Raw genomic sequence first — 25,262 nt, 5'->3', positions numbered from 1 at the left:
CGTCAGTGACAGCCAGGGAAAGGGTGCCAATTTCGTCCTCTTGTCTCTTTTTATTTAGTGAAGTTATTTTGTTCTGTTGCTACCAGTTACCAGGAGCCCAGCTTAATCCCAATCTTCCCATTCTGTTGACATTTCATGTCTCAGTGGAGAGGAGATTTACTGCTTTCCCAGTGAACTGTGTGCCAAGAACAGAGCCCTCATTCCTGGCTTCAGATGCACATTCCAGCAGCAGCATCAGACTCCACAAAGACAGACCCTGCTGCTGAGACCCTCCAGAAACTGGGAAGCTTGCGTGCGTCTTCACTGAGGCTTGTGATTTCTCTCACAAATTAGAGGGCTGTGCCGAGAGTTTTCTGCTTGGAGAGACCCCCAGTTCTGGAGCCCTAACCTAAAGGGGTCAAGAAAGACCTGCCAGAAAGAACACAGAGACAGCAATTCACAATGGTGGTACAAAAGAGTGGGTTCCAATAAGCAGGAACCAAGAACCAGGGGACACAGCATGGCCTGTAAACAGCTCCCGGTGAGGACTGCAAGGTCCCTCTGTCGTCCCTCACACACTCCTCAGCAACCTGGAAAGATGCAGCCTCCAGGGGAGCTCACAGGGTTGTGAATGATTCACATTCCTGCTGCCCTCTGCTCTCTGCTGTGGGATAAACAGCCCCAAACTCAGCTTCCGGGCAGAATGTGACTTGTCCTGTCCAATTTCCTCAGTAGTTGTATAAGCAGCCGAGACACCCTGCGAGCTGACCCTGTCTCTGCCTCACCTCCGAAGGTGGCCTAGAGATAGCCCTTCATGTCCTCACTGCACTTGGTTAATCCAGCTGTCAACCAAAGTGAATCGTGAAATATCTCACCAAAGCACCTCAAACCACACAAATGGAGAAAGAGAGCAAGAGGAAAAAATGGGAGAACTGAAGGGTTTTTTTAATGTTACCCTCCTTTTGTTGATCCATATATTTATATAGACTGACTAGTACTTAATAAGAAAGAATATTTTTTATTTAAAAAAATCACTGTTAAAGAATTAGGTAGCATAGCACAATGATTATGAACACAGGTTTTAGAATTATGGATTCTAAAATATGCTACTTACTAGTTAAGTATTTTGGAGCAAATTATTTCAATATCTTAAGCCACTATTTTCTTATCTGTAGAATGAAGACAATATTAATACCTATCAACAGGGTTATTTGGAGGAGAGCATAGCAACCCCCTCCAATATTCTTGCCTGGAGAATCTCCATGGACAGAGGAGCCTGGTGGGCTACAATCCATGAGGGTGCAAAGAGTCGGACATGACTGAGCTTCTAAGCACAGCACAGCACAGCACAATAGGGCTATTGGAAGGAGTAAATGATACAGTCTCTATAAAGTACTTAAATAATAAGTACTCAGTTAATTGCACTGATGTTATTTGTGGTAGCATGCCCATTTATATATGAAGATAAACCTGTCAGGTAGACATTCACAGACCTGCAGTCCTAAAGTAGGATGACTTATCTGGTAAACCTACTCCCCACTCACACACACACACACACACACACACACACACATACACATGCACACTTGCTTTGCTGAGTCTCCTGCCATTATGGTACTTGTGGGTAAAAGAGGTAAAGAGGACAGTATGGGGATTGATACAGTCCATGATGTTGACCTCATTTAGCACCTCTTGCATCAAGCCACAGGTAACCAGATAACTGTGAGCTGTAGTTATCTAGGATCCATGGCTGTAGAGATGGGTCCTATAACCCTATAGCTCTGGAAATAAGAATATAAAATTCCCCTTTTAGAGATAAGAATGTTCCCAAGACTTTTTAGTGATTAGTGACTTTATCAGTGAGACATTACATGCACACACTCACACCAGAAGTAGGAAGGTTAACAGAAATATTGGCGAGGCTCTTCCAACCTACCCAACCCACTGGGAAGTCAGCTACACAACACTCTTCTTGCCTAAGGAGGAATTCTCCCATCACTCTCCATTGGGTAACACTTGACAATCACTGTCATTGTGAACCTGAAAAAAGAGTGTTGGAATGAAAATAAATATATAACTTATCAGACTCTAAAGAAAACTGAAAATAAAATTGCTCTCTTCTTTCTTTTCTAACACACACACACTTGTTTCACTGACTTTTGCATCACTCCAGTGTCTTTAACAGCTTCCCTCTCAAGAAGAATCTGAGGCCCCAGGAAATCTTTTTCTGTTCACAATCAAGTCAGGTCTTGTACTCCTATTTTCCTTCTGCTTCTCTCCTGTGCAGTCCCCTATCTGTGGGGTTCTTTTATGTCCACTGGGCTCCTTTGTGGTTTCTGTTGAGCACTGCAGCTGCCTCCCTGGAAGACAACTTCCTCCAAGCTTTGCCAGAACAAATAGGTTGATATCCTTGAAGTTTCCAAAGCATGTCCACTGAGGTCCTCAGTCCACTTACACCACACCCAAGTGGGATATATATCTCTTTTGTGGACTTGCCTTGCCCAGTTGGATACCAACACAATCCTGCTGTGCGAGGATATGGTACAGAGAGTTTCATGAAGGACTCAATTTTCACCCTCTTTCCCATTCCCCTAGGACATAGACAGTACTCCATGAAAAGCTGGGACAGAAAAAAGCCACATATAATACAAATCATTCATAAATCTCCTTCTCCCCTCTGATGGCCAATGGACTGAATCTCTTTTACCAGATCAAGTGTATCCAGTTGACTCTTTTTTTTTTTTTTTTTGCAGGGGGGCGGGGGGTGGGGGGGGTGAGTTTTATCTTGGGAGGCTCATCAGGCATTTGTGCAATTACATTTCTGCCCTACCAGGGGTCCCAACATGTCTCTGAGAGTACCCTAAGATCAAGCTGAAACCTTCCCAAATACTAAGATAAAAGTAATTTTTTTTAGCCCTCTTGCTTCTTATATGATTTCTAAAGCTCTGAATCTGAACCACACCCATGAGAAAAAAGAGATCCCTGACACTAATTATCCCGAAAGCCCATCATTTTAAAGGCGTGAATGAACAAATGAAAGGCTGAGAATTTGAAAAATGCTTTCTCAACCAAATGTTGAATCTAAAGCAGCCTTGACATCAACCTATATTGCCTTTGATCTTCCCCATCCCACCGTTTTGTATCTTACTATTCACCCTGCCCTTGGCTCTCTGCCAACTGGATGGGCACTGCCCTGGCTTCCCTGTTTTTACCCAGCAGTGGCTTAGTTTTAAAATTTCCTGCTGATAAAAACATAGTGCACTGGGACGACCCAGAGGGATGGTATGGGGAGGGAGGAGGGAGGAGGGTTCAGGATGGGGAACACATGTATACCTGTGATGGATTCATTTTGATATTTGGCAAAACTAATACAATTATGTAAAGTTTAAAAATAAAATAAAATTTAAAAAAAAAATGTATCTGTGAGACTTCTCTGGTGGTCCAGTGGCTAAGAGTCTGTGCTTCCAAGGCAGGGCCCAGCCAGGTTCAATTCTTGGTCTGGGAACTGAGACCACATAAAGCCCGTGGCTCAGTGAAAAAGTAAAAACACATTTTTAACGTATCTATCTTGAGTTGAACTCCCACAGGCCCTGAACCCCTAACTGCTAAGTCCCTTCAGTCGTGTCTGACTCTGGGCGACCCCACAGACGGCAGCCCACCAGGCTCCCCCGTCCCTGGGATTCTCCAGGCAAGAACACTGGAGTGGGTTGCCATTTCCTTCTCCAGTGCATGAAAGTGGAAAGTGAAAGGGAAGTCGCTCAGTCGTGTCCGACTCTTCACAACCCCATGGACTGCAGCCCACCAGGCTCCTCCGTCCATGGGATTTTCCAGGCCAAGACTACTGGAGTGGGGTGCCATTACTAGCTAGTTAATCTCTCACTGTAAGGGTGGAATGACAAGCTAACCCTCTCAGGTTTCACAGTTACCACTAAAGAGAGTGTTTGAGAAGCAACAGCTGAACCTGGAGGCCCTGGGGGAGTGGTGTGCAACAGGAGTGGGGGTGATGGGAAAGCAACCACAGGAATACTGGACCTCTCCCTCTTGCCCACCACCCTCCAGTGTGTGCAGAGCCTGTCCTATTTTTATTGTGATCTCTTCGTTCTTATCTCTTATCTCCAGCAGAATGTAAACAAAATAATCTTTCAACCTAATAAAATCTAATAACCTCTTAACAGAAGGTAAACAAAATAATCTTTCAACCTAATAAAATCTAATAACCTCTTAACAGAAGGTAAACAAAATAATCACCAAAACAAACATTCCATCATTTGCTTTCACTTTTGGTGTTTTTTCCATTAGTCCTCATTTACCCATTGTTTCTGACCCTTGTCGTTTTTCCTACACCAGCCAAACTTGAATGAACTCTTCAGAGTCCCAAGCAGTGGATCTTTACCCCTTTCTTTCCCCATGTCTCTGATACTTTCACTCTGATAATAGAAAATATTTAGTTCTGATTTCTTGGAACCTTCTGTGTAGGCAGATCTGCAGGTATGTGGGAGATCAAAGCCCTTGGATGAGTCCACATAAACATATGCTCCAAAGAGGAGATATAAACTTCCTTTTCCTTAAACCCCAGAGCCAGACACTTTTCCCTTCACTTGACAAAATCCATCCTGTATGTCAGAGGAGGTTTCCTGAGCCTTTCAGAGGTAGGCTTATGTCAGCATCATCTCTCATCAGTGAGCCCAGCATTACAGTTGGAAGAAAGCACTCATTTTCAACAATTATAGTTGATTTACAATGTTGTGTTAGTTTCTGGTGTAGGGAGAGCTCATTTTTGAGATGACAACATACAGAGACAGAAAAAGGAGACCTGATTTTATAGTAATGAGATAACCCTCACTAATGCATTTCCTTTCTATTTTTCTGTAACTGAAAGTGCATGTCCTTCAACAGAAACAGTAATAAAGCACTTCTCAACCAGTCTCACCCAGTGGAACTTAACCATAAAACTTCTTTCTTTTCACTCCCCTTTTTCAAGAAACTATGTAAAAACAGTGTTTGACTTCTGGGAAACATTCAGGAGTTCCTCATATGGGGATGGTAGTGAGGGTTTCTAAGCTTCTAGGCTGCAATAAGGTCTGGGTGACTCTTTCTTAGCCTTTTGATCATTTGATTTATCACATGGCTTGCTCACAGTCCACAAAGGTCATGTTAGAACCAAGTTAGAATTTTCTTTAAGGTCCCTAAATTTCTCAGTAAGATTAGGAGAGAAAACTTTAATTTGCACCTCTGGCCAATACTTTCCTTTTACCCTATAGTCTTCATCTCTTTTCTCCAACGTATTAGCACAGATTCAGTTTCTCTATGAACCAGAAAATGCTAAATAAATTGCTTCAGTGTCTGAAGCAATATAAACGCTGATGGATGTCTCAGTGTAAGAGGTCCAGAGCTGGAGTGGTTCTCGACAAAGCCAGAAACACAAGTCCTTTCTACCTTCTTGCCCCTCTGAGCATAACCTTAGCCTGGTGATCCAAGATGGTGGCCGGGACACTTGAGGTGGCAGGATGGAAGGAAGGATGAAGGAAAGGGCACCCATACTGTCCCTGAAGAAGTTTCTCAGAAGCTGCTACACAACATTTCAGTTTATACCCCAGCAAACAGAACTTAGTAATATGGCCAAACCTAGATGCCAGGGAGTGAGATTGCCATTCTGAAAACAGTATGAACAGGTAAGTCAGAGGTTCTATCTCCATGGAAAAAGGAGTTCACTAGCAAACCCGTTTGTGTTACCAATTATTATAATATTCAAATCACAAAAAATTTCCAATTAAGAGATGAATCTGGCTGAAATCCTGGCACTAAGTCAGAAGACTCAGTGATAGATTCTAGGGTGAGAAAGAGAGGGAGGCTGAAACAGGAAAATAAAATTGGAGGAGGTGGCCTTTGAACATGAGGGAAGGAAAGAAGCTGATAATAAATTTAAGAATTATTTAGAACCTACTACTACCTACTACTAAGTCGCTTCAGTCGTGTCCGGCTCTGTGTGACCCCATAGATGGCAGCCCACCAGGCTCCCCCATCCCTGGGATTCTCCAGGCAAGAACACTGGAGTGAGTTGCCATTTCCTTCTCCAATGCAGGAAAGTGAAAAGTGAAAGTGAAGGCGCTCAGTCGTGTCTGACTCTTAGTGACCCCATGGACTGCAGCGCACCAGGCTCCTCAGTCCATGGGATTTTCCAGGCAAGAGTACTGGAGTGGGGTGCCATCACCTTCTCCGATTTAGAACCTACCAGATATCAAACCCTAAAGCCATAGAGATTAAAAGTTGGTCACACTGTAGAAAAAGACAAATAAACTCATGGAACAGATCAGAGTCTAGAAACAGTGCTGTATATACATGGAGGAAGAATGGATTATTCAGTAGTTTGAAGACAAGGGGCTATCTTTTTAGGAAAAAATAGATCACCTTCTCTTATAACTTGAGTATTCTAGAAACACTACGTGAAGCAAGGCTTTCATGCTAATGCTTTTTGAAAACACAATTCCATAAGTGAAGGAAGTGATAAAACGAAGGGTGGGGAACCAGCATGAGGTGATGGGCCACTGAGCCTCTACTGCATCATGAAGAGACACAGCCTATCACTGATCCATGCAGAATGTCCACAGACACACTACATAAAACAGTGCCTCTGAACTGTTTGCTGGGAGAACAAATAGAGTATTCATCTGCTGATTTCCTTCTGTCTCCTATTTTCCACCAGCCACAGTGCTCACTGAAACCCCATCTTATGCTGTGGACATTAGATACCACAGTTTCCACCGAATAGTTTCCAAATAACATGTTTCTATAAGCAGAGCAGCGAGTTGTTTTCAAAACATATTTCTTTAGGGATTCATAATGGAGTTTGATTGGCAGCTTCAGAAAAATAGAATTGTTTACATTCAATTTCCCTTCAATAGCTATGGTTTACCAGCCAAAGGCAGTTAGAGATGTTAGAATTCACATCAAATGCTAAAGTACCCATCCCTTTGCCTTTAATATTATGAAATGGAGCCAGTAAATATCTTCTGGGTACTCATTTCCTCATCCCAGAAGTTGGGGAAAGCAGAGAGGACAAAGGAGCTTTCCATCCCCCAGGGCAGGATCACTCCCACCTTCCAGTGAGAAATCCAGTTTCAGATCAGTAATATCCATCACTCAATGCTTTCTGAACAAGAAGCTCCAGGCACCAGACACTGCTGAATTTCTGTGATATTCCAAATTCACCTGGGCTAGACCTGCCTGTTTTTCAATATTGGTCATGACTGACAAGAGGGAAAATAGTTGCACAAGCCAGAAATATGAAAATAATTGAGCACTTCTGAAAGTATTTAGTTTGGATTTGATTTCTATTTGAGGCAAAAAGTCAAAAATCTCAAGTAAAGTTTTACTTGACCTATGCTGTTGACGCTTTTGAACTGTGGTGTTGGATAAGACTCTTGAGAGTCCCATGGACTGCAAGGTGATCTAACCAGTCAGTCCTAAAGGAAATCAATCCTGAATATTCATTGAAGGAACTGATGCTGAAGCTGAAGCTCTAATACTTTGGCCACCTGATGTGAAGAGCCTACTCATTGGAAAAGACCTTGATGCTGGGAGAGATTGAAGGCAGGAGGAGGAGGAGACAACAGAGGACGAGATGGTTGGATGGCATCAGCAACTCAATGGATGTGAGTCTGAGCAAACTCTGGGAGATGGTGAAGGACAGAGAAGCCTGGTGTGTTGCAGTCCATGGGGTCGCAAAGAGTCGGACACAACTGAGCAAGTTAACAACAAATGCATCATACTTAATAGACCCAAAATCAAAATAACAATGGCCCAGAAGAGTTCCCTTTAGGTCTTCACCTACTAGAACAGGAGCTCAAAGCAGCAGAGATTTGTGTCCATTTTGTTAACTGATTTATCCCAAGTCCTTGGAACAGTGCCTGCTATATAGCAAGTGCTCACAAAACAATGCAATAAACAAAAGATATTTGTGGGAGAATGTATATTTCTTATCTCAGTTGGACCTCTACTGAACAAAATAATGAATTTCGTGCATACTGCTCTTTTTTATATCTACTTTTTTGTGAGTTTGATCCTGGTATCTCACCACAATTCTCCATTTCAAGAAACAAGGAGAAATCCACTGAATCGAGCAAAGTGTTTCTGATGTTTCCTAGTCTTTGATTTATTAAAATTTGGAAACACAGCTCATGATTTGGAAACACAACTCCTTTACATGAAGATTTTAAAGTTTGTCTTTACAAATTAAATAGGCCAAGTTTAAGAGCAAACGAATTTACATTTCTTAAACCAGCAAAGAAACTAATTCTGACTAATTTGGACCAAAAATTGGAAATCTATTGTGTGAACAAAATTTGGTAGCCTACAAAATAAGAGGAAAATTAAATAATGAGATTGAGAAAGAAAGGGAATTAAGGCCGTTCTGGTCATTATAAGGAGCAAAATTAATGAACAGAACTGTTGGGTATGTTTGTCTGGAGAGAATCAGCTACAATGGTCATACTGTTCAATCCTTAAATCCCAGGGAGAAAGGTTAAGAAAGTGTAACGCCCCTTAAGAGATTCCCAACAATACTGTGTTGAAGAGGAAATGCAAGTCTCAAAGCAGGGGACTATTACCAACATCCTGGGGAATGGACCCTGAACAGGCAAAAACCAACATTCCTTATAACAGCTTTCACTAACCTAGTGACTTCTCCCCATATATGGCCTACAATTAAAAACTGAATCTCACCATGAAATTTTTTCTACCCAAAGAAAAGAGTACAACTGCCCTGCATGGAGCTGAACTCCAATAACACGTCCAAATAGCAACCGAGAAAGTCTTGAGGAGGCCAAAATTATGAAAACACTTCATGCTGCAAAATTTATACACAACTTCTCTAGATTAGTGTTGCACCCAGGAAGTGTCCCCTGCCCTGTGAAATGGAACAGTTCTGAAATATAACACCAAAGCACCCTACTTAATAGCTAGAACCTCTAAGAATGGAGTTGACAAAAGCAAATTCATCTATTTCCCTGCTACGGACTTTTACTGGTAATTAGTGTCTTTGGACTTTTAAAAATTTAGGATGTTTCTGCTTAATATGGTGCACAGAACTATAAAAGTGACTGTGCAGGTTGACCATGCAAAGTGATCCAAATAATCAATAGGAAAAATTAAAATTATTCCATAGCTTATAAAAAAGCTTTGTCAACACTTAAAGCTTTCTTCACTATTGGTTATAAGTAGTATAGGACATGAAAAGAGAGTAAAATGAATATTTACTTAGTATACCATAATTTAAAACTTAGAATCATTGAGTATTAAAATATTTTATTTCTTTGACAAATACCATATAATATCCCTTATACGTGGAATCTAAAAATAAGACATAAATGTACGTATCTATGAAATAGAAACAGTCTTACAGAGAGAACAGACCTGTGGCTACCAACGGGGTGGGAAGGATTGGGAGTTTGGGATTAGCAGAGGCTATCTAGAGTGCATAGGCTGGATAAACAGCAAGGTCCTGCTGTAAAGCACAGGGAACTATATCAGTAAACTGTGAAAAACCATGAGAAGATGAAAAAGAAAATATTTGTATATATACATATGTGTGTGTATATCTGGATCACTTTGCTATACAGTAGAAATTAACACACATTATAAATCAGCTGTACTTCAACTAAAAAATTAAAATATTTTATTTCTTTGTAAAAACAAACTCCGCTTGAGATTGAACCGAGTTTGATTTTTTTCGCTCATAGCATAACTACAGAGTGAGCTTTTCCTTTCTCTGCCTTGACAAATTGTCCTAATTTTTTCTAAATTTGGGTCAGCTTCCAACATTTTATTCTTCGTGCCTTCAATATTATGAAATATTTCCAAGAGTTCCTTTAACGTGAACATTTTTTTTTCGCTGGCGTCACTTCCTCTAGAACATCTTGATCCTTTTCTTCTCAGACACTCTCCTCCTTTGTAAGTTCATTTTCACTAAGTTCCTCTGACTGCATTTCTAGAGTGCCTTAGTGGCACAATCAACTCTCAGTCAGTGACTGCTTCTTTAGCTCTGTTTATCTTTGATTTGAATTTCACTTCCAGCATTATCCAATTTTGTTCTCTGCTGTATTTTTTATCTTTGTTGGCCAGTTTCCTCTTTAATTACCCATTTTTGTAAAATTTTGCTTGATGGGTAATGACAAGGAGCCAACGTGATTGGCTGCATTATAACGTACATCTAGGCTGAAGAGGTAGCAGTGGGGTTTGCTCTTTATGCGATTCTTCATGTTACTATACCATGGTAACTGAAACGGGAACTGTGCTGTGGGAGGACTAGTGTGATTTATGTAAATCGTGGTAACTGAAATCCATACATGTCAGAACTCTACAAAGTGAGCACTGTCTGTGTTACAAAATATTCTGCTAAAAGTCATTAAGCAGGTCCTGAAATCTCTTATCTTTGTTTTCATATTTGGGGTGAATTCCTAGATAGGAAACCAAATATCATGTCTTATCAGTATTTGCTTATAATGGCTGAGTGGCTTATATTTGACAACTGAATTGGAATTATCTAACAAATCTTATTGTTGACCTTCTGCCAAATACAAGTTCGAATTTGATATGTTGATTTCTCTTTTCTCCGATAAAAAAAGCTAATCTTTTGTTTATGTGTATAAGATTAAAACCAACGAAACACTATTCTCACCTTTCGAAACCCAACTCAACTACTACTTCCTCCATGAGCCTCTCCTGGACTCACATGGCAGGTGAGCCCCCATGACAACTGACCCAGATCTGTGTCATGGCTTTCCGCACACCTCTCTCTCTTGGGGGCAGACAGGAGCCCTTTAAGGACAAAGATTTATTCTTGTTCATCTTTATATCCTTCATAGCCAGCATAGTACCCAGTCCACATAAGATGCACAACTGTTTCGTGAATAAAGAAAAATCTCAAACTTTAAAAAAATATTTTTTCCCTTTTTTTTAGAAAACAAAAGAATGCCTCCTAGTATGGGATTCTAACTAAGAGAAAGGCCCTGAAGAAATAAGCTGGAGATCCAGTTTGAATTCCTAGCATTTGCATTCAGAGCGCAAGAACCCCATTCCAGATTCTGGAGGGCACCTTGTGTGCAGTGGTCAGATGGGCCTATGGAAGCCCCAAAGAGGAGGGGACTCAAAACAACCTCTTATCTGCATAGGACCTCTGCTGACACACTGACTTTGGTGTTTGGACCTTCCGAATCTGTAATGGGTAACACATGGGGTGAGGCAGTTAGGGTAAAAAAATATATATATATATGGGTCACATGGTTCAGTGTATAAATCCAAGGAAAATGTTTTTTACATGAAATGGAGACAAGCATCTGTCTTGCTCACCTTGCAAAGTACAGACTGTTCCACGTGGACTAATCAACCTTTACAGGCCTACTATCCATCCTTGTACATTTCCTAACAACCTGTCCCTCCCAGGGATGTTGCTCACCGGAAATGTGTCACTGACTAAAGAGCCAGTGTTTTCTATAATGCATGGAATAAAATGGAAATACCACAGGGTCCATTTGACTTACTGAGGAGCAAGCAGGAAACAACATCCATACGTTCCGTATTAGGCCTTTCCTCTCACACACACACAGAGAGACATAAATCAGAGACAAAGGCAAGAAAGGATTTGGCTCATATAAAAAAATGAAATAATGCCATTTGCAGCAATGGAGATGGGCCTAGAGATTATCGTACTAAGTGAAGTAAGTCAGAAAGAGAAAGACAAATACCATATGATATCACTTATCCATGGAATCTAAAATATGACACACATGCACTCATTTACAAACGAGAAACAGACTCACAGACAGAGAACAGACTTACAGTTACCAAAAAGGGAAAAAGGGTGCGGGAATAATAAATTTAAAACATGGGATTAACAAATAAAACCACTATATGTAAAACAGATAAACAATAAGAACCTGCTGTATAGCACAGGGAACTGTATTTGATATCTTAACCATAATAGAAAAAGTAAAAAATATATATGTATGTATGTATAACTGAATCACTTTACATGAGAAACTAACACAACATTATGAATTAACTATACTTCAATAAAAAGTTGTCTAAAAAGTAAAGTTTATCAATTCAAAAAAAAAGGATTTGGCCAAATTGTGGGTCAAAATACACAAAACTTTCCTTTCATTACATTGACTCATTTATCTGAAGATTCCCACAAATATTTAATAACATTCATCTGACAAAAGGGATTGCTGCTGCCATTTTACAGGGGGGAAAAAAGAGGAGACTCTTGATCTAGTTACACAATGGAACAAAGAAGAAAAACAGCTCTGAACCTGAACATGGACTAGAATATAAATGCTATAAGAGAATCCCGAAAGGCTGCGCTTGATCTTAAAGGATGTGTTGGAACTCATCAGACAGTCAAGGAGGGTGTCCATGTGTGTCTGCAGACATGCAGGCAGGTACATGGAGATCTAGAGATGTGGGAGAGAGCCAGACATTTTATGTACCCCACACCAGGGGTACAGCCTCAGCAAAGGCACAGAGATGGCTGTGCATCTCTTGTTGTTGCCAGCCAAAGTGTGGGATGATGAGTGAGCAGCAGGATTCACAGCTGGACAAAGCCAACTGAAAAGCCTCAAAGCATCATCACAAGAATCAAGTCTAGATTTCACTGTATACACAGTACAACATGTGTCTCCAGATTTTCAAGAAGAAGTTATATTAAGACTTTGGTTCTTATTTAAAAGAATGTCTTTCTGCAGCAAACAAAAATGTCCTTTGGAGTTTCTTGCTATTGCTGTTGTTGTCGGTGGTGGTGGTAATGATGGTAGTTTAGCTTGGGTTTTTTTGTTTGTTATTTCTGGCAGAAGCTGTCCTGCTGCCTTGCCCTGCTGGCCCTACACTCATAGACTTAGCCACTCTGCTCACACATGCAAACCCAGAAGAACAACCTGGTAGAAAAGCAAGAATATATCAACAGAAATAACTTGATACTGGAATTTTAACACCATGTTCCACCCAATGGTTCTTATGGATTGAGCCAAAAAGATCTGTGACCCATCTACACCACCAATTTCTACTTACTAAGGGAAAGATCTCAATGATGGAAGAAAGGTAAAGAGAAGCACGAAAAAATCAAAATGGTAATAATATCTCAGTAACACTAAGGTGAAACATTAAACAGACATATATCCATAAATTTTAAAATATACTCATTATGGAAGAAGAGCAGCAATTGAAAACGAAAACAAATCACTTCAAAACCTCACTGATAATGCACTGATAACAAGGCATCCTTTCCAAAAGCTGTGGAAATTTCAGCTCTTTGTGGGTAGGTCCAGTGGGAGTTTTGCAAAATGTCAAATATTCCATGGCAACAAAAATTCTTATATAATAGTGTTTTGAAGGAAATACCAGTAGCCCTTCATAGCTTGATTATTGTTTTATTTGTAAAGTAGACCTTAGACAAAGGTAAAAACCAAAGCATTCTTGGTATATAATGCTTGCCTGCAAGTTCAAAAGAAAGGAATTACATCTCTGTGTTAACCCATCAGGAGGAATGGCCTAAACTTGAACGCAACTTTAATCTACCAAGGTAAAAGCCTCTGACAACAGCCTCCCATAGATCACACAACAGGACTTCTGTCCTCAAGGCTCTGAAAATTTCAGGGCAGTGTAACTACCTCTCAACACTTGGACTTCAGACCTGAGATGGGAAGGCCTTGGACTGATGGTCAGGGTACTCACTCTAAATCCTGCTCTATTTGGGCTTTGTGTCCATACTGAACTCTCTATGGTTTTCCTCTAGCATCTTCCTCAAGAGATGGGCTATCCTGCACAAGTCTGCTGCTCTGAACTCACCAGACACAAAGTGAGTGGACATCAGACAGTCACCAAGAATCCTTTATGAGAAATGTGATGCTCAAACAGCCTTAAGAAACAAACTGATGCCTTTCTTTCTACATAAGTAAAGACTGAAGCTCCTCAGAATCTTAAAAGGACTGCCTATTTTCTTGGTGATCATTTCAGTTGAGGGTGGAATCTGTTATATTATCTGATCATCAATCCCAAACAATATCTGATTTTTTTTTTCTACTTATTTTTAAACCAACTGCTTTTAATGAAAAGTTCATCTAGATAGAAACTGTGATTCGTTATGCTATAGCCATGGAGAGAACACAAAAATAACCAGGAATGAAGACTGGGCTTCCTGAGAGACGGACAGAACAATGAACAACAATGTCAGTGCTGATGATAAAAAACACCAGCTACGCATTTTAAGGCTCACTTCCAAGCTGTTAATTATTGCTACACCCATCCTCATGGTCTCAAAACCAAATCTGGAGCTTCTGAAATTAATTCATGCCACTTCCCATATGGGCTGGATGTGGCTGGGGCTCTGTGAACAGGATGGTGTGTAAGAGCATGGGCTCTTAATCCAAATCACCTGGGTTTACATTCTTCTCTCACTGTGTGATCAGATCCAAGGTATTTAACCCATCTGTGCCTCATCTACATTCTTAACCTCTAAAATAAAAATACGCACCTGGGGTTCATGTGAGGATGAACCATAAGGTGAATGTTTAAAAGTCTTCAAACATAGCTGCCACGTAGTGAGTGCTGGTTATACACTAATGAATGTGATGATGGTAATGGCCACACACTGGAAAAGGTCCCTTTCACCAAGTACTGCTACCTCATTAGCCTTTTCAGACCCAACCCACAGAAACAGGGTGTAAATAAGCAAATGAAGATGTGGGATCACTCAGACCACTACACTGAGCAGTTCAGTACAAAATGAATGAGGGTTGTCATTCTTTTATCTTTGTTGCCCTTTACCAAACAAAGAAGACTTAGAGACAGAAGTGGGGGTCAGAAAGCACCATACCCCATCATGGTGTGCTCGTGTGCTTTCTCTGTCTTCCTCTGATAACCCACTCACTTGATTCGCCACTCCTGTATCTCTACCTAATGGCTTCCCCCACAAAAATGGAGGTTTCCAAACTAGCCCTCAAGCTTGATCAGGAGAGAGATGGAGGGTTCTTTCTGCTCACACTTTGCCAAACCCAAAGGCAAAAGAGTAGATCTTGATCCAGGGGTTGGCAGGATAGCAGGTACTCATTCCTGCCCAGCTTCCCACTGAAAAGAGTTACAGTGAACTGCTCACCAGTTACCTAAGATGCATGCTACCATGCTGTGATGGGAACTGTATTTTTTCTAGAGACACTCCTCACCACCATCTGCCATCTCATACCAGGAAAGGATGTACTTCCTGTGAATGTGGCTTTGACTCTGAACTACTCCTCATGAATATTAGTTAATGATGGCTTCCCCAACCCTTTCATAGGGTGGGTGGGTTTGTGTGTGCATAGGTGAGGCAACCTCATCTCTGATCTTCACAATGTTTTATCCAAGAGGAAGAAATGGTGACTCAGAGAAGGTAAGTAACTAGCACAAGATCACAAAGCCTGTTGTAACCCAAGTAAGCTTAAAGTTAAACCCTCTGTTTTCTCCACAATAACATGCTGCTTCCCCTACATGACATTTGAGAGTAAAAGCAGAGCCCATCAACTGTTACAAAACCACTTGTTAATAAAATCTGCTGCCTGATTTCCCCAAGAGTTAATTCCCTTTACAGACACAGACTTTACTCACTGAATTGCCAACAAAGAAGAAAGACATGGAGAAGGGTCCAAGTTTTGGAAGCCTCCCAGCAGCTTTTCAAATCTCTTAGCCAAACACAATGAGCCCTGACTTGCATTGTTCTTACCCAACAAGGGAATGCCAAAGTGTTTGTCCCTGACTTCATTCTGAGAAGACCAATTTGTCCTCCTAAACACATCTGTCATTTCCTGAGGTTTATCTCTATTTCTAGTTTTCAGTGTCAGACTTTAGGGCTTCTGCACCCTGAAAATGCCCATGTTCTTCCCACTGCCTGTCCACACCAAGAGTTTGGTTAAAGCCAATAGAATATGCAGTAGTGAGAGGAATGTCCCCTTGTGACCTCAAGCTCCCTTCTTGGCTCAGAAATAAGCTGTGCTCCAGCCAGGAGATACTTTCTTTTCTTTTTCTTTGCTTTTATAAATTTTTTTTAAGTTTGAATACAGTAAAAATCAGTTATTTTTGGCTTACAGCTCACTAAGTTTTGACAGAGTTGTGTAACCACTGAAATCAGGATACAAGGCCATTCCTTTGCAAAAAAAATCCCTGGTGATGCCCACTGGTTGTCAGATCCTCCTTTCACTCTTAACCCCTGGCAATGCCAACTATCGTCTGTCCCTGCAAATTTACCTGTTCCAGATATCACTTAAAGGGAACCATACACTATGGAGCCTTTGGAGTCTGGAAGTAGAGATTTAGCCAAGCCTTTTTCATATGAATAGTTTGCCTTTTCTTATTGCTGAGCACCACTCTGTTGGATGAACTCCCCACGGTTTGTCTATCCATTCCCAAACTGAAGAACATTTGGATGGTTTACACTTTCAGGTTGTTGTGAATAAACCTTCTCTTACATAATTTACAAACTTGCATACAGGTTTAATATAAACCTGTTTTCACTTCTCTGGTGCAAATACCTAAGTGCGCAATTGATAGCCATATAGTAAATGTATGTTCAATTTTATAAGAAATTGCCAAACTATTTTCTGAAGGGTTGCATAATTTTTATGTCTCTATCAGCAATGTATGAGAGTTCCAGTTGCTCTACATCTTCACCAGCACTTGGTTTTGTCAGATTTTCTCTCTCTCTCTCCCTCCCCCCATCTCCCTCCTTCTCTCTTTCTCCTCTCCCAATAAGCCAATGGTGAAACTACTTATACAAAGATACTCTTGTGAAAAAGGTGAGGCTCCATGGACCTACATAGGCAGTCATAGGCTTGGATAGCCCAAAGCAGTTCACAGGGTCAGAAATAGCAGAGTTATCTATATAAGATAAGTGAAGTCACTCAGTCGTGTCTGACTCTTTGCGACCCCGTGGACTGCAGCCCACCAGGCTCCTCCATCCATGGGATTCTCCAGGCAAGAATACTGGAGTGGATTGCCATTTCCTTCTTCAGGGGATCTTCCTGACCCAGGGATCAAACCCACATCTCCCGCATTGCAGGCAGATGCTTTAACCTCTGAGCCAAGTTATCTATATGGCCTCAGTCAAAAAAACCAGGACCCACAGTTTATACAATTCAAAAAGAGTTGCAATTTGAAACTTTCACAACATATGAAGTTAGGGATATTGCCTTATACATTTATTCACATAATACCATGCTTTATTGTTAACATACAACTAAACAAATGCATTCACTTCGCTTTATGAACTTTCATATATTCCTCAGAGCATGTGGGCAGCCCCACTCATAAGGACTGTGTAAATGGACAACTTCACTGCAGAGATGGTCAAAAGCCTTAGGCACACTCCATGAATAGTTGGAGCCAAGGCAGAGTGGCTCAGAATGTACAAATTCCAAAATGCTGGTTACATATTTTAAGAAAGTTGTAAACCTATGAGCATCTTGTGGAATTTCTGGGCCCTACTGCTAGAAACAGACCTTATTTTGGGGGGCTCCAAAATCACTGCAGATGGTGACTGCAGCCATGAAATTAAAAGACGCTTACTCCTTGGAAGGAAAGTTATGACCAACCTAGATAGCATATTCAAAAGCAGAGACATTACTTTGCCAACAAAGGTTCATCTAGTCAAGGCTATGGTTTTTCCTGTGGTCATGTATGGATGTGAGAGTTGGACTGTGAAGAAGGCTGAGCCCCGAAGAATTGATGCTTTTGAACTGTGGTGTTGGAGAAGACTCTTGAGAGTCCCTTGGACTGCAAGGAGATCCAACCAGTCCATGCTGAAGGAGATCAGCCCTGGGATTTCTTTGGAAGGAATGATGCTAAAGCTGAAACTCCAGTACTTTGGCCACCTCATGCGAAGAGTTGACTCATTGGAAAAGACTCTGATGCTGGGAGGGATTGGGGGCAGGAGGAGAAGGCGACCACAGAGGATGAGATGGCTGGATGGCATCACTGACTCGATGGATGTGAGTCTGGGTGAACTCCGGGAGTTGGTGATGGACAGAGAGGCCTGGCGTGCTGCGATTCATGGGGTCGCAAAGAGTCGGACACGACTGAGCGAGTGAACTGAACTGAACTGAACTTCTAGAAAAGTGAAAAAATAATATAAAAAGAATCCTTGAAGTCTGTCTATGACCTTACAGTGGTCTATGATCTTAAGTGGTTAAGAACCACTGTCCAAAAATGCCCATGGTTTTTACAGGTAGGAGGTCATTTCTATCAACATCCTCCTCTTCTGAGCTGAAGAAAGGAACCCAAGAATTGGTTACTAGTCAAACCATGGAGAAACAACAGCTGCATAGCTTTATCAATTGTATTAATTTTATAGGGCTGCCATAGCAAGGTACTACAGACTAAATGGCTTAAACAATAGAAAGTTATTTTCTCACAATTCTAGAAGCTTAAAGTCCAAGATCAAGATTTTGGCAGAATTGGTTTCTTCTAAAGAAAGAAAGATGGCTTACATATGGCCATCTTTCTCCACTGTCTTCACATAGTCTACCTTCTGTGAATTCATGAAACCTCACACATTATAAACACATGTATCATATTACAGTTGCTACAGAAAGCTCAGAATACATTTATGCATCACTAATTTGAAATTAACCACAGCTGCTAAACCCACTATCATATAATGCATTAATGAAGAAGCACATATATTGCTATATTACATTTTTTAACTATATTTCAATAAAAAAGTATTCTCCTTTGCAATCCTACATACTTTAAGTTGTTTTTTTTTTTAATTTTTTTTTTTCTTAACTTTATTTTATTTTTAAACTTTACAGATGATCCAGCAATCCCACTGCTGGGCATACACACTGAGTTTTTTTTAAAAAAAATTTTTTCTGAGAAGGGTACTGTAGGCTCCTCCAACTGCTAAAGGGTCCACAGCATAAACAGTATGATTGCAGCAATACATGGATATGGATTTATTTACCTCCAACCCTCACAACTGGGCCACTTAATCTTCACCGATAAGGTCAGATCTATCCCAAACTCTCAGTTCAAACAGGCTCAAAAGAGAAAATGAGAAGGTCAAGAATTCATCAGTTCGGTACAAGTTGACCTTGTTGCAAGTTCCGTTTTTCCCTTGAATTATGTATTTCCTGTGACTACAGGCAGATCTCAGAGATATTGAGGGTTAAGTTTCAGACTAACATGATAAAGTGAACATCAATAAAGGAAGTCACACAAAAACTTTGGTTTCCTGAAAGAGGAGAGTGAAAAAGTTGGCTTAAAGCTCAACATTCAGAAAACTAAGATCATGGCATCTGGTCCCATCACTTCATGGAAAATAGATGGGGAAACAGTGGAAACGGTGTCAGACTTTATTTTTTGGGGCTCCAAAATCACTGCAGATGGTGACTGCAGCCATGAAATTAAAAGACGCTTACTCCTTGGAAGGAAAGTTATGACCAACCTAGATAGCATATTCAAAAGCAGAGACATTACTTTGCCAACAAAGGTCCGTCTAGTCAAGGCTATGGTTTTTCCAGGGGTCATGTATGGATGTGAGAGTTGGACTGTGAAGAAAGCTGAGTGCCAAAGAATTGATGCTTTTGAACTGTGGTGTTGGAGAAGACTCTTGGACTGCGAGGAGATCCAACCAGTCCCTTCTAAAGGAGATCAGTCCTGGGTGTTCATTAGAAGGAATGATGCTAAAGCTGAAACTCCAGTACTTTGGCCACCTCATGCGAAGAGTTGACTCATTGGAAAAGACTCTGATGCTGGGAGGGATTGGGGGCAGGAGGAGAAGGCGACCACAGAGGATGAGATGGCTGGATGGCATCACCGACTCAATGGACATGAGTTTGAGTGAAGTCCGGGAGTTGGTGATGGACAGGGAGGCCTGTGTGCTGCAATTCATGGGGTCACAGAGAGTCGGACATGACTGAGCAACTGAACTGAACTGAGTGCACATAAGAGTTACATTAACACTACATTAGTTTATTCAGTGTGCAATAGCATTATGTCTAAAAAACCAATGTATATACCTTAATCTAAAAATCTTCTGGCTAAAAATATGCTAACCATTATCTGAACCTTCAGCAAGTTATATTTTTTGCTGTTTGAGAGTCATACCCTGTGCTGATGGCTGTCCACAGATCAGGGTGGTGGTTGCTGAAGGCTGGGGTGGCTGCAGCAATTTTAAAAATAAGACAACAATGAAGTATAGCTCATCAATTCATGACCAATTTCTCTGTAGCATGCAATGCTTCTTGATAACATTTTACTCACAGTAGAACTTTTTTTTTAAATGAGGGACAGTCCTCTGAAACCCTGCCACTACTCTATCAACTAAGTTTAAGTCATATCCAAAATCCTTTGGTGTCATCTCAACAATATTCACAGCACCTTCACCAGGGGTAGATTCCATCTCAAGACACCAGTTTCATTGCTTCTCTGTAGTAACACTCCTTACCTGCTCAAGTTTGATGATGAGATTACAGCAATTCAATCATACCTTCAGGCCCCACTTCTAGTTCTCAGGCTATTTCCCCCACACCTGCAGGTACTTCCTCCACTGAAGCCTTGAACTCCTCGAAGTCATGCAGGATGGCTGGAATCAACTTCTTTAAAACTCCAGTTAATGTTGATATTTTGACCTCTTCCCATGAATCACAGTGTTTTTAGTGATGTCTAGTGTAACTAATTCTTTCCATAGGGTTTTTCAATTGACTTTGCCCAGAACCATCAGAGAAATGACTATCTATAGCAGGTATAACTTTACAAAATGTATTTCTCAAATAACAAGACTTGAAAATCAAAATTACTCTTTGATGCATGGGCTACAGAATGGATGCTGTGTTAACAGGCATGAAAACAATCTTAATCTTGTTTTACATCTTCATCAGAGCTCTTGAGTGACCAGCTGCATTGTCAATGAAAAGTTATATTTTGCAAGGAATCTTTTTTTCCAAAGCAACACATCTCAATAGTGGGCATAAAATGACCAGTAAACAATGTTGTAAACAGATGTGCTGCTATCCCAGCTTTGTTGTTCTATTTATAGAGCACAGGCAGAATAGATTTAAGATAATTCTTAAGGGTCTTGGGACTTGGGGAATGGTAATTAAGAATGGCTTTAAGTCAGCAGCTTCATTAGGCCTAATAAGAGAGTCAGCCTGTCCTTTGATGTTTTGAAGTCAGACATCAACTTCTCCTCTCTACCGGTGAAAGTTGTAGATGGTATCTTCTTCTAATAGAAGGCTCTTCTGTCTACATTGAAAATCTGTTCCTTAGTGTAGCCACCTTCATTCATTATATTAGCTAGATCTGGATAACTTGCTGCAGCTTCTACATCAGCATTTGCTGTTTTATTCTGTACTTTTGTGTTATGGAGATGATTTCTTTCTTTAAACCCCATGAATCAACCCCTGCCTGTTTCAATTTTTCTTCTGCGGCTTCCTCACCTGTCTCAGCCTTCACAGAATTGAAGGGAGTTAGGGCTTTGCTCTGGACTAGGCTTTGGCTTAAGAGAATGTTGTGGCTGACTTCATCTTCTATACAGACCACTACAAATTTCTCAGTGTCAGCAGTAAGGCTGTTTTACTTTATCATTCATATGTTCATTGTAGCAGCACTTTAAATTTCCTTCAAAAACTTTTCCTTTGAGCAGAGAAGGCGATGGCACCCCACTCCAGTACTCCTACCTGGAAAATCCCATGGATGGAGGAGCCTGGTAGGCTGCAGTCCATGGGGTCGCGAAGAGTCGGACATGACTGAGCGACTTCACTTTCACACACTGGAGAAGGAAATGGCAACCCACTCCAGTGTTCTTGCCTGGAGAATCCCAGGGTCGGGGGAGCCTGGTGGGCTGCCGTCTATGGGGTCACACAGAGTCGGACACGACTGAAGTGACTTAGCAACACAGCTTGCCTGACTGCTTGGTTCAGGAGGCCTCATTTTTGGCCTATACCAGCTTCCAACATGCCTTCCTCGCTAAACTTGGACGTTTATAGATTTGATTTAAAGCAAGTGATATGCAGCTCTTCCTTTCCTTTGAACACTAAGAAGCCACTATAGTGCTGTTAATTGACCTAATTTCAATATTGTTTGCTGTGTTTCAGGAAACAGAGAGGCTCAAGAAGAGGGAAAGGCCGGCCAGTGAGCAGTCAGAACACACACATTTATCATTAAGTTCATGGTGTTATATGTGTTTTGCGACACCCCAAAAACAATTACAATAGTCACATCAAAGATCATGGACCACAGATCACCATAACAAACAGAATAATAATGAAAAAGTGTGAAATATTGCAAAATGTGACATAGAGACATAGAGTGAGAAAATGCTGAGAAAACTGGCACCAACAGACTTGCTCGATGCAGGGTTGCCACAAACCTTCAGTTTGTGCAAAATGCATGATCTGTGAAGCACAATGAAGTGAAGCACAATTAAGATGAGGTGTGCCTGTAGACTGCTGCCTGGTCCCACAGTTTTTCTGAGACTGAAACCCAGAAACCTCGCACCCCAATCATTGAGCCTGTCACAAAAAATGTAAAAGGTCTCCTGTAAACTGTAATAGCCAATGTTTCTAGCTTAATGAATTAAGAGACTAGTGTTCTGCTCATGTTTTCTTCTATAGAAAGCTCTGAGGTTGAATGGCTGCCAGGAGACAGTTCATGAGGCACCGTGGGTTAGATTATTAAATGACACCCAAATTTCCTATGTGAAATTTCCTTCTCCTTTACATCAGGAAGGTGTTTTTTATTGACCACGTTCACAAAGAGGACTGGTCCTTATCATGTTTAGTACTAGACTCCCAAAGGAATCGAAGTTGTGTGAAGAAGTTCTAATGCACTAATATGTCTTCCTTCTCCAAGAGTATCTGAGGGATCAGTTCAGTTCAGTTACTCAGTCATGTCCGATTCTTTGCGACCCCTTGAATTGCAGCACAGCAGGCCTCCCTGTCCGCCACTAACTCCCGGAGTTCACGCAGACTCACGTCTATCACGTGAGATAGATTAGTGTAATTCCTAGAAGAAAGGCTGGGAAGAGCTGTAAAATCACCTCAAAACTTCTAAAAACTGCTAATATGGGTCTGAAGAATTAAGGCCAAGAAAATGACAATCATAAACATAACAAAGTAGAAAGGGAAAATAACTTAGTTACCTCAGAAACAATCTGGAACTTAAAGCAATGAAAGAAGTTGTCCACTGAGGAAAAGTTCTTATTTTCCATAGAGACTTTCTTCTGAAGAAACCACCAGTTCTGAAGTTGTTCTTAATGATAAAACTCTAAGACTTTCTCAATAGCATTTTAGTAAATCTTTGAAGGAATCAAAGAAAATTCAGGAGTGGGATAAAGCTAAAAGGAGAGAAGTTAGGTGTCATGTTCATGACCAGATTTGTTCAGTTCACAAAGAAGCCTTCTCAGACTTTCAGTCCTCTCTGGTACTCTCTCCAAGAGCCACACTGCTGCTGGATTAACCTCTTAGAGTATGGAAACTTAAGCAGATGTGTTTTGGTTTTACTTATTTCACCAAAAAAGAAAAAAAAAAAAAATCACATTTGGCTCCAATAGAGGTAACTACAATTTTCTTTCCTGTAGAGTTTATACAGATTTTAAGAGTAAGAGTCATGCTACCAAGTAAAATCTGGGCTATTGCACAGTTGCTTGGCTCATTTCTCCAGGCAGGCTAGAATTAGGAAGTAGAGAATCTGAACATATCACACTCTATGTTCTGGGGTACATATGGGGTCCTGCTCTCACCCCCATTTCCTCAGGAACTCTGATCCTGCAAATAAACCATTTCTAAATTCGCCTTTAAGCAATGTTTTATTTATTTATTTAATTGGTTTTATTTTATTTATTCACTTGATTTGGCTGCATCTCACAGCATGTGGAATCTTAGTTCTCTGACCAGGGATTGAATACACGCCCCCTGCAGGGGAAGCAGAGTTCTAACCACTGGACTGCCAGAACAAGCCCCACTGAAATGAGATTCAGACCCTCGAAGGTACATTTCCTTAGTTTCCATCTTCTCCACACACAGAGGCCACTTACATGGAAAACAAATCGCTTCCCCTAGAGATAGTCCTTTTTGTTTTGTCCCAACTGCCACATTAGTGAATAAGCCTGCAATGTAGGATAGTAATCGCAGGCAATTATAGTAATGAATGAACCCTTCACCCTAAAGGGTGTCCAGGAAATAAACATGAATGCACTCCTGAAACACATATGTATAGGAGTCCATTCTGCAATAACTTGCCAACAGTAGAATGTATTTTTAAGAACTCATCAGTTATCTGTGGTCCTCTTGGAATCTGTGATCTGGAGCCTAACCAATTTCTGAAAAGCCCCAGTGGTTTAGAGCTGTGGTTCTTAAATTTAGCTGCATATCAGAATCATTTAGAAAGATTTTTTTTTAATTTTTTAATCACAGTCCCCTGAACACAGCCTAGACCAAATAAACCAGAATATGTGAGTGTCTGGGCATCACAGACAACAGCCAAAAATAATCTCCCCTGGTTACAGATTCCCAGGGCTGAGTGCCTCAAGGTCTGGAGAGTCCTTGTCTGGGCCGGACGTTTTAGGTGAAGCCCAAATCACACAACAGGGGGATGGAGAGACGGAGGCGAATCTGCCTGCTGAGGATGAAAAGACACCTGAGGTTTAGTATTTATCCTTCACAATCGGTTCAGGACACTAACCAAGGTCGCACCATGGCACCTTTTTTCCCCTCAGCATTGCCCTTAATACGCATTGTTGCCCAATTTCACACATATAAGCATATACATATAGAGACAGAAGCTAATCATTTGCCCCAGTGCCACTGCCCTGGAATAGTCCTACCCTAAGACATAAATCTGCTTAGATTCAAGCCAACCAGATAACTTTAAAGGAAACCATTCCTCAAATGACAAGTCTTATATTTCACATGCTTTCAAATTGCTTGAGCAATGAAAAAGTAAGCAAAACTAACCTAGACTCCCTTCCCTTCGTGAGCTGAAAATAGCTCAAAGTATTTTTCAAGAATGAAGGATGAAGCACCAACCCACACAAACTGCTGACTGGTGTCTGTGGCTGATTTGCACAGCCATTTAGAACACTAGATGAATGAGGGTCAGGTCCTAATCTCATTTTTGTTCTGTTTTGAGGCCTCGGATTTTATACTAAGCCCTAGCTACTGGTTCAGCAAAGATAAGATACTCCCTTCATGACCAAGTGAGCCAACACATGCCCAGCCCTCTAGAACATACAGTTAAGTCATTAAAGACACTAGCTGAGG

At 40.9% G+C, this 25,262-nt stretch overlaps 1 protein-coding gene across 22 annotated transcripts in view; it reads right to left on the bottom strand.

Moving 5' to 3' along the window:
- The window catches only part of LOC147364777 (uncharacterized), a 559,335-nt gene that overhangs the window by 440,792 nt on the left and 93,281 nt on the right, over positions 1–25,262 (bottom strand). For 17 of the 22 annotated variants that reach the window (XR_015134978.1, XR_015134977.1, XR_015134976.1 and 14 more), the window contains one exon: positions 1,916–2,019. The exons of the other annotated variants lie outside the window; for them this stretch is intronic. The gene's annotated coding sequence lies outside the window, so the exon portion shown is untranslated. The remainder of the gene's footprint in view (positions 1–1,915; positions 2,020–25,262) is intronic. 22 annotated transcript variants of the gene reach the window in all.

This window comes from Bos grunniens, chromosome 10, assembly GCF_055505025.1.
Source record: "Bos grunniens cultivar Pamir isolate PY7600 chromosome 10, Bosgru_T2T1.0, whole genome shotgun sequence".
Lineage (NCBI taxonomy): Eukaryota > Metazoa > Chordata > Mammalia > Artiodactyla > Bovidae > Bos > Bos grunniens.
This window is presented reverse-complemented; position numbering and strand designations above follow the sequence as displayed.